Below are 9,393 nucleotides of genomic sequence, written 5' to 3'. Positions count from 1 at the left end.
TTTTGTTTTCCTTTCATTTATTGTACAGTTGACCTGTCCAGTATCCAGAAAGTAAATAAAGTTATTTCAGGTATTTTAGATTAATCTAGATTTTATGTAGGGTTGGGACACCAATGAAAATCATTAGTTGACTACTAGGACACCATTGGTGATTAATCTCAACTATAAAATCAAATCTACTGTAAGCAGTGAACCCCATATTTGCTTTCAGCAAAATGACAGATCTACAAGTTGAAAACAGGGCAATAACACTGATCTACTTTGAAACTGTGGTTCTACTGGACGCAAGCTGTTTATTCATAACGCTGAAGGAATTGCTGGCTACTGGTGCACTCTGGCCAGTGTTTATTCCTGTTCGATCTCTATGGTGAAACAGTCTGCAAGGGTACCCTGTCTGTTTTTGATAGCTGTGGAGGAAAATATGAACTACCCAACTAGAACAAAATTAGTCAACTAGTCACATAGTTGTAGTTGACTATTATGACTAATCATCCCAGTGCATGTTACTTATATTTCAGGATGTATTTATATAACAGTACAATACATTTTATTAAGTTACTCAGGCTTGCTTGTGTTACTGGTTTGATGAGTCGAGGGCATTTAATTATTTTCAATTTTGAAATTTTAAGGATGGCTATATCTAATGGCTGTGGAAGGCTCAGTTTGATTCAGAGCACCACAAGATGGCAGTAAGCCAGTGTGTGTGTGTGTGTGTGTGTGTGTGTGTGTGTGTGTGTGTGTGTGTGTGTGTGTGTGTGTGTGTGTGTGTGTGTGTGTGTGTGTGTGTGTGTGTGTGTGTGTGTGTGTGTGTGTGTGTGTGTGTGTGTGTGTGTGTGTGTGTGTGTGTGTGTGTGTGTGTGTGGGACACGTGCCGTGGTGCCTTATACAAATAAGCTTTGAGCTTCCGTTGGCTACCCACGTTAAATAAAAAAGACCTCACCGAGTTTATCCTGAGCCCAGATAAGTGCTAACCATTACAGAAATCTTATTTTGATGCCAAAATCAACAGATGCTTCGGAAATGTGGAAACAACCCAAGGATGACTGACCACTTGTGTCTGGGAGAACCCAAAGCTGACCACTCCAACCAAAATAGTTTATAATGCCTGCACAGTCCCCACCCTCCTGTATGAGAGTGAATCCTGGTCAACCTATGCCAAGCAAGAGCAGACGCTGAACAGTTTTCACGTGATGCTTTTGCTGCATCCTTGCCATCAAATGGAATGACAATTAAAATGAAATGGAAAATAAATAAAATAAAATAGAATGAAGTGCCCAACACCCAGGTTATTGCCTGTGCCAGCCTCCTCACCATTTACATGCTGCTCAGACAACACAGACTGCGCTGGCCTGGTCATGTACACCGCATGGAGACTGTAGATCCCCAAGGATATCTATGGTGAGTTCACATCTGGCAAAAGACCCCAAGGTTGCCCCCCCCCCTGAACTGAGATATAAAGATGTCTGTAAGCTTGACATGAAAGCTCTGGACATTAACAGAGATCTGGGAGGACACTGCAGCAGCTGGCAATGCTTGCTCAAGAAACAGCTTAAGAAATGTGAGGAGAAGATCTTGAACCTGGCAGAAGAGAGAAGAGCCAGGTGGAAGGCACACAGACACTTCCCAGCAACAAACTACATCTGCACTCTATGCAGCACAGACTGCCACTCCCATGTTGACCTCACCAGCCACTGATGATACTGTTTTAGACGTACCACCACAAGCTGTATCCATGTTTGATAGAAAGCCTGTTACTATTTTGAGCTCACAGCTGCAGAAGCAGAACATAAATGTATTTAGCCAAATTTCAAAATTTCAACTTAAATGGCTTCCTCCATTATGCTATACAGGTTTGATACCACGTGGTTCCTCGCTAATATCTGCTACTCAACGAGCATGGATGTGTCGCACTGTGCGATGGCTGCGAGTATGTTTCGAAGTTTTGTTTGCCCCAGGAGAGAAGTACTTGTAGCACACTGTTTTAGTGTCGCACGTACTCCTACATCTGTTTTAAACAATAACCTCTGATTTAAATGTTACTTTTTACCTATGACCCTGATGTCACCTGTGTTGTGAGAGGACAAGCTACTGAGTTTATCCACCAAATGTGAAATAGTTTTTCACATTTTGAAGATATCACTGTGGAGATATAGATATGGACATAGCCATTACAATGGCATTTTTCTGCTTTGCATGACTTGTATTATGAGGGAGCGTCAATGTTGATATTTCGGCCATGTGGCACATTTCTCAGTGCACAATCCAACACATAGGAGCCTGAATGTTGAGGACCCTACTGGCTCGAGAAGTCCAATGGGATGTCTGTGCTTCATTGGCTGTGGCAGTTGGATGGTTACGTTTGAGAGGACCTGACGGATTAGTTGTTTACATGGGTGGTTCTGAGATGACATGGATGCAGCAAAGCGTGACACTGCATACGCCCAAGTTTGACTTTCTGTGCTCTGGTGAGGCTACAGACAGGCTTATCACGTTGTTTATGAAGCATTGTTTCTAATTGCAGGGTCCTGGTGCACACAAAGGCCACATTTTTTTCATTCAGGAGAGTGAGTTGCCAGGCACTTTACTAAGTCTGATATGGAAACACTGGACTAATGGAAAAACAAAGGGAACTCATTCCAGTATTACCTATTTCCACATTTTGCCCAGGCGTAATAATAGGAATACATTTACAATGAAGAAGGATTATCAGAGAAGAACAATTCCAGATGTCGCTCTGGGAGATAAATATGAGGTTTTAAGACACACCAAGTTTTTGTTTTTGTGTGTGTGTGTATTTGCTTTGACGAATCACCCAGTTAAACTTCAGTTGATCATGCTGGTGTCTGTTGAGTAGGACCAGTGACCACCAACTCAAGTGATTTTTTTTTTTTTTTTTTTTTTTTTTTTTTTTTAACTGCAGGCAGACAAACTTCTATAATTATCTCCTAATATGTCACTCATGACCTACATTATTAATTTTCTATACCTGCTTACTTTAGTCAAAGGTCACAGGGCACTGGAGCCTATCCCAGCAGTCATAGGGCAAGAGGTAGGTACTACACACCCTGGACAGGCTGCCAGTCTATCGGTCAATTAAAAGTTTCCAATTCACCTAACCTGCATGTCTGGAGATGGGAAGAAGCTGGAGCACCCTGAGACTACCCATATGAACATGCAAACCCGCCACAGATAGGACCAGGTGGGAAACAAACCCAGCACCTTCTTGCTGTGAGGAAACGGTGCTCACTGTCATGCCACTGTGCAGCCTGACCTACATTACTGGATGTGTAAAGTCATGTATCATTAGCATAATTGTTAAAGATTGTTCAATAACTATGCAATACGTACCTGAATATGATGTACTATATAAACAGAAAACAAGAAACCAAGAACAGAAGCCTGGAGTACTCCATATTTACTGCAGAAAATTTAGATGCAGTGTTATTTTGGCATTTAAGCATTCTCATGTGATATGTATTTGTGTAAAGAGGGAGGGTGTGGCCTGAAGTGATTAACACCATATATGAAACTGCATAATTATTATGCAGCTTCTTTACCTCAGGACAAATGGGCCAAAAAAAAAAAAAAAAAAATTCAACAATGGGTTGAAAGTGCCTTTCAGAAAGAAGCAACATCTTCGAATTTGATCACCAAACAAAGTTGCAAATAGTTTGCAGGGTTGCAAAAACGTGAAGAAAAGATGCAAATTAACTGAAAAAGATTTGAAAAGAAGGTAAGGAAAACTAAAACATGACTGCCACTGAACAAGACTCACAAGTTAAAACATTAAAATTGGACCAAGAAATATGTGAAGACAGATTTTTGAAAGGTTTTATCGACAGTGAGAGTGACTCTTGATGGACCAGATGGATGGACCAGTGGTTGGATCACTAACGAATACACAGGACCACGTCATGGAGGAGGGGTACTGGTACTGGTACTGAGCTATTATGATAGATGAGCTGGTTGGACCTTTTCAGGTTGAAGATGGACTTAAAATCAACTCCCAAACTTACTGCTTGTTTTTAGAAGATACTTTCTTCCATCAGTGGAAGAAACTGACAGACTCCATCATGGATGGAAGGCTCATGGCAGTTATGGAAAAAAGGCTGACTATATCGGTCACTGAATATTTTTGAAATGCCATAATAGTTTATTTCTTAATTTTGAGTTGCTTATTTGTTATATTTACTCTAATAAATGATTTTTTTTTAAATGAGATGAGAAAATTTTGTTTTTTTCATTTAGCTGCATAATTCTGCAAACTAATAGTTTGTGCATATATTCCTGTGAAAAAGCCAAAACTCACATTTCATTTGTTAAACATTCAGGTTTGAGGTTTATTAGCATTTTGGATTGACAGAAAGTATTTTATTTGATCAACAATAAAAGTGATACCCAGAAATGCATATTGCCTAATAACTGGATGGCGGTGGGACGGTGGTTTAGTGGTTAGCACTGTTAAGTCACCACCAGGCTGTGGTGCTCCAGCCTCCTCCCACTTCAAAAGACATGCAGGTCAAGTGAACGTGTCTGTCTATATGTGGCCCTGTGTTAGGCCGGTGTCCTGTCCAGGGTGTGTACACCCCACCTCACCCTATGGCGGCAGGGATAGGATCCTGCTCCCTGTGACCCTTGAATGGACTAAGCAGGTATACAGAAGAAATGCATGAACTGTGGACGCTGTGTGCAAGACACACATTGTTCTGAAAGGTATGATCTCAGCCACTGGAAAACAAGATCAGAAATATCAAAATACTTTTGTGGGCTGATCAATACTACCTAAAGCTACATTGAGATCAAATTGTGGCAGTACTGAAGTAGAATCTTCATCCACAGGAAGCAAAAGGTCATTCATCATCAGTAATTGCTATTTCTGATGGCTGATATCCCCTAAACACCAAATGAAATGGTTCAAAAAAGACTTTCAGACAGATCTGCCCATTGTTTAGAGACCCTACTTTTTCAAAGAAGAGGTGATTAGAAGTAGGCCTACAATTACACGACAATGGAACAAAAAAAAAGAGATACTTGCTTTATTTATACTTAATTATCATTTAATGACAAGCAGCAGTTATTTTGGTAACTACCAGACCAAGTCTTTGGAAATGAATCAATGCAACAATCACAGTACAAGTAACTTCAACCACACCTCTTAATTTCCGACATGCATTCATGCAAAAGGTATTTTGATTTGCTTATATGTGTAAGCACAGATTACACATATAAGAAAATCATGATTTGGAAAGGCACACACCTGTCTGCACATAAGGTCCCACAGTTGACAGTTCATGTCAGAGCACAAACCAAGCATGAAGTCAAAGGAATTGTCTGTAGACCTCCGAGACAGGATTGTCTCAAGGCACAAATCGGGGGAAGGGTAAAGAAACATTTCTGTTGCTTTGAAGGTCCCAATGAGCACGGTGGCCTCCATCATCCATGAATGGAAGAAGTTCAGAGCCACCAGGACTCTTTATAGAGCTGGCCGCCTGTCTAAACTGAGTGATTGGGGGAGAAGGGCCTTGTCAGGGAGATGACCAAGAACCCGTTGCTCACTCTGTCAGAGCTCCAGCATTCCTCTGTGAAGAGAGGAAAACATTCCAGAAGGACAACCATCTCTTCAGCAATCCACCAATCAGGCCTGTATGGTAGAGTGGCCAGACGGAAGCCACTCCTTAGTGCAACCCCAATTCCAATGAAGTTGGGACGTTGTCTGAAATGTAAATGAAAACAGAATACAATGATTTGCAAATCCACTTCAACCTATGTTCAGTTGAATACACCACAAAAACAAGATATTTAATGTTCAAATTGATAGACTTTTTTGTTTTTGTGCAAATATTTGCTCATTTTGAAATGGATGCCTGCAACATTTCAAAAAAGCTGGGACAGAGGCAACAAAAGACTGGGAAAGTTGATGAATGGCATGTTGAAAGTTGATGAACACCTGTTTGGAACATTCCACAGGTGAACAGGTTAATTGGAAACAGGTGAGTGTCATGATTGGGTATAAAAGGAGCATCCCCAAAATGCTCAGCCATTCCTAAGCAAAGATGGGGTGAGGATCACCACTTTGTGAACTGTGTGGAAAAAATAGTCCAACAGTTTAAGAACAATGTTTCTCAACGTTCAGTTGCAAGGAATTTAGGGATTCCATCATCTACAGTCCATAATATAATCAGAAGATTCAGAGAATCTGACGAACTTTCTACACGTAAGCGGCAAGGCCGAAAACCAACAATGAATGCCTGTGACCGTCGATGCCTCAGGCGGCCCTGCATTAAAAACCAACATCATTGTGTAAAGGATCTTACCGCGTGGGCTCAGGAACACTTCAGAAAACCACTGTCACTTAACACAGTTCGTCACTACATCTACAAGTGCAAGTTAAAACTCTACCATGCAAAGTGAAAGCCATACATCAACAACATCCAGAAACACCATCGCCTTCTCTGGGCCCAAGCTCATTTGAAATGGACAGACGCAAAGTGGAAAAGTGTCTAAAGGGTCTAATGAGTCCACATTTTAAATTCTTTTTGGAAATCATGGATGTCATGTCCTCTGGACAAAAGAGGAGAAAGACCATCCAGACTGTTACTAGCGCAAAGTTCAAAAGCCAGCATCAGTGATGGTTTGGGGGTGTCTTAGTGCCCATGGCATGAGCAACTTATATATCTGTGATGGCACCATCAATGCTGAAAGGTACATCCAGGTTTTGGAACAACACATGCTGCCATCCAACCAACGTCTTTTTCACGGATGTCCCTGCTTATTTCAGCAAGACAGTGCCAAGCCACATTCTGCACGTGTTACAACAGTGTGGCTTCATAGTAAAAGAGTGCGGGTACGAGACTGGCCTGCCTGCAGTCCAGACCTGTCACCTATTGAAAATGCGTGGCGCATTATGAAGTGGAAAATACGACAACAGAGACCCTGGACTGTTGAACAACTGAAGTTGTGCATCAAGCAAGGGAAAGAATTCCACCAACAAAGCTTCAACAATTAGTGTCCTCAGTTCCCAAACGCTTATTGAGTGTTGTTAGAAGGAAAGGTGATGTAACACAGTGGTAAACATACACTGTCCCAGATTTTTTTGAAACGTGTTGCAGGCATCCATTTCAAAATGAGCAAATATTTGCGCAAAAACAATGAAGTTTATCAGTTTGAACATTAAATATCTTGTCTTTGTGGTGTATTCAACTGAATATAGGTTGAAGAGGATTTGCAAATCATTGTATTCTGTTTTTATTTACATTTTACACAACGTCCCAACTTCATTGGAATTGGGGCTGTAAAAGGCACATGGCAGCCTGCATGGAGTTTGCCAAAAGGCACCTGAAGGACTCTCAGACAATTAAAAACAAAATTCTCTGGTCTGATGAGACAAAGATCGAAGTCTTTGGTGTGAATGCCAGACGTCACGTTTGGAGGAAACCAGGCACCGTCTCTACAGTGACACGTGGTGGCAGCATCATGCTGAGGAAATGTTTTTCAGCGGCAGGAACTGGGAGACTAATCAGGATTGAGGAAAACATAAATGCAGCAATGTACAGAGATATCCTGGATGAAAACCTGCTCCAGAGCGCTCTTGACCTCAGACTGGGGTGACGGTTCATCTTTCAGCAGGACAATGACCATAAGCACACAGCCAAGATATCAAAGGAGTGGCTTCAGGACAACTCTGTGAATGTCCTTGAGTGGCCCAGCCAGAGCCCAGACCTGAATCCAATTGAACATCTCTGGAAAGAGCTGAAAATGGCTGTGCACCAACGCTCCCCATCCAACCTGATGGAGCTTGAGAGGTGCTGCAAAGAGGAATGGACAAAACTGCCCAATTATAGGTGTGCCGTGCTTGTGGCATCATATTCAAGAAGACTTGAGGTTGTAATTGCTGCCAAAGGTGCATCAACAAAGTATTGAGCAAAGGGTGTGAATACTTATGTACACATGATTTCTTAGTTTTTATTTTTAATAAATTTGCAAAAATGTGAAAAAACAATACATTTTTCACGTTATCATTATGGGGAGTTGCGAGTAGAATTTTGAGGGAAAAAATGACTCCTTACGTTTTGGAGTAAGACTAATGTAACAAAATTTGGAAAAAGTGAAGCTTTGTGAATACTTTCTGGAAGCACTGTATATGTAAACTATTATTTAATATTTGGAAATACCTTATGAAATATTTCCAAGAGGAGTACAGTGAGAAGAACTGTTTTTCATACCTTTTAGATTTTGTACCCCACAGCAGGTATTGAATCACAGCAGTCTGGTCTGGCAAGCCTTCTTTCTTCCTATATGAATGAAGAAAGGAAGCATACGGCACTACTGAGAATTCTTTTCACCATCTGCCAGTGCTGTTACCCCTCTGACTGAGTTTGGAAGATGAGTCATTGGGCATTTCATGACATTTAAATAGATCAGTGTCATTTGATTGTTGGATTGTATGGCATGACACATTGATTATTTCTCCTGTTGCATGATGAATGCCACGTACGATGCATTTTGGTTCTTTTTACTGTGCATTTTTGTCCCACGCTGTTTGTGCTATTGAATAACTCCATTAGCTTTTCACAAAAATGCTAAATGCAGTCGCTGCTGTGTTTGTAGGGACAGCTTTAGCAGCCATAGGCATAAGCTTAGACAGAAACCACAATGTAGGTAGGCCCAGAGAAAATCAGTGGGCCTCGCCCAAAATACATATGTTACCAAATAGGCTATTTGAACAATACCTGCTTGAATTCAGCACGGTTTAATCTTACCATAAGCCTTATATGTCATCACAACCAATATTACAAATATCATGATAAGAAAAGCATTGCACTGGTACAGCCCCCCCCACACACACACATATTCTGCTGTTTCTGTAAGGACACTCACAGACATAATGCATTTCTTAGACCTAACCCTCTGAACAATTACATTTTAAAATGTGAGCCATAAACTATATTTTTCAATGAGTGTGGTCAAGAGAAACAATCAAAAAATACTTTGTACAAATCAGATATTTGAGTGACATGCACAGTTGATAATTTCTTTTATGCCTTTAATCTTTTAGTTGAGGTTATTACACTGAACAAAAATATAAATGCAACACTTTTGTTTTTGCTCCCATTTTTCGTGAGCTGAACTCAAAGATCTAAAACATTCTCTACATACACAAAAGACCTATTTCTCTCAGTTGTTGTTCACAAATCTGTCTAAATCTGTTAGTGAGCACTTCTCCTTTGCCGAGATAATCCATCCCACCTCACAGGTGTGGCATATCAAGATGCTGATTAGACAGCATGATTATTGCACAGGTGTGCCTTAGGCTGGCCACAATAAAAGGTCACTCTGAAATGTGCAGTTTTATCACCCGGCACAATGCCACAGATGTCGAACGTTTTGAGGGAA

Source organism: Thalassophryne amazonica, chromosome 7, assembly GCF_902500255.1.
Source record: "Thalassophryne amazonica chromosome 7, fThaAma1.1, whole genome shotgun sequence".
Taxonomy (NCBI): domain Eukaryota; kingdom Metazoa; phylum Chordata; class Actinopteri; order Batrachoidiformes; family Batrachoididae; genus Thalassophryne; species Thalassophryne amazonica.
Note: the sequence above shows the minus strand (reverse complement) of the source record.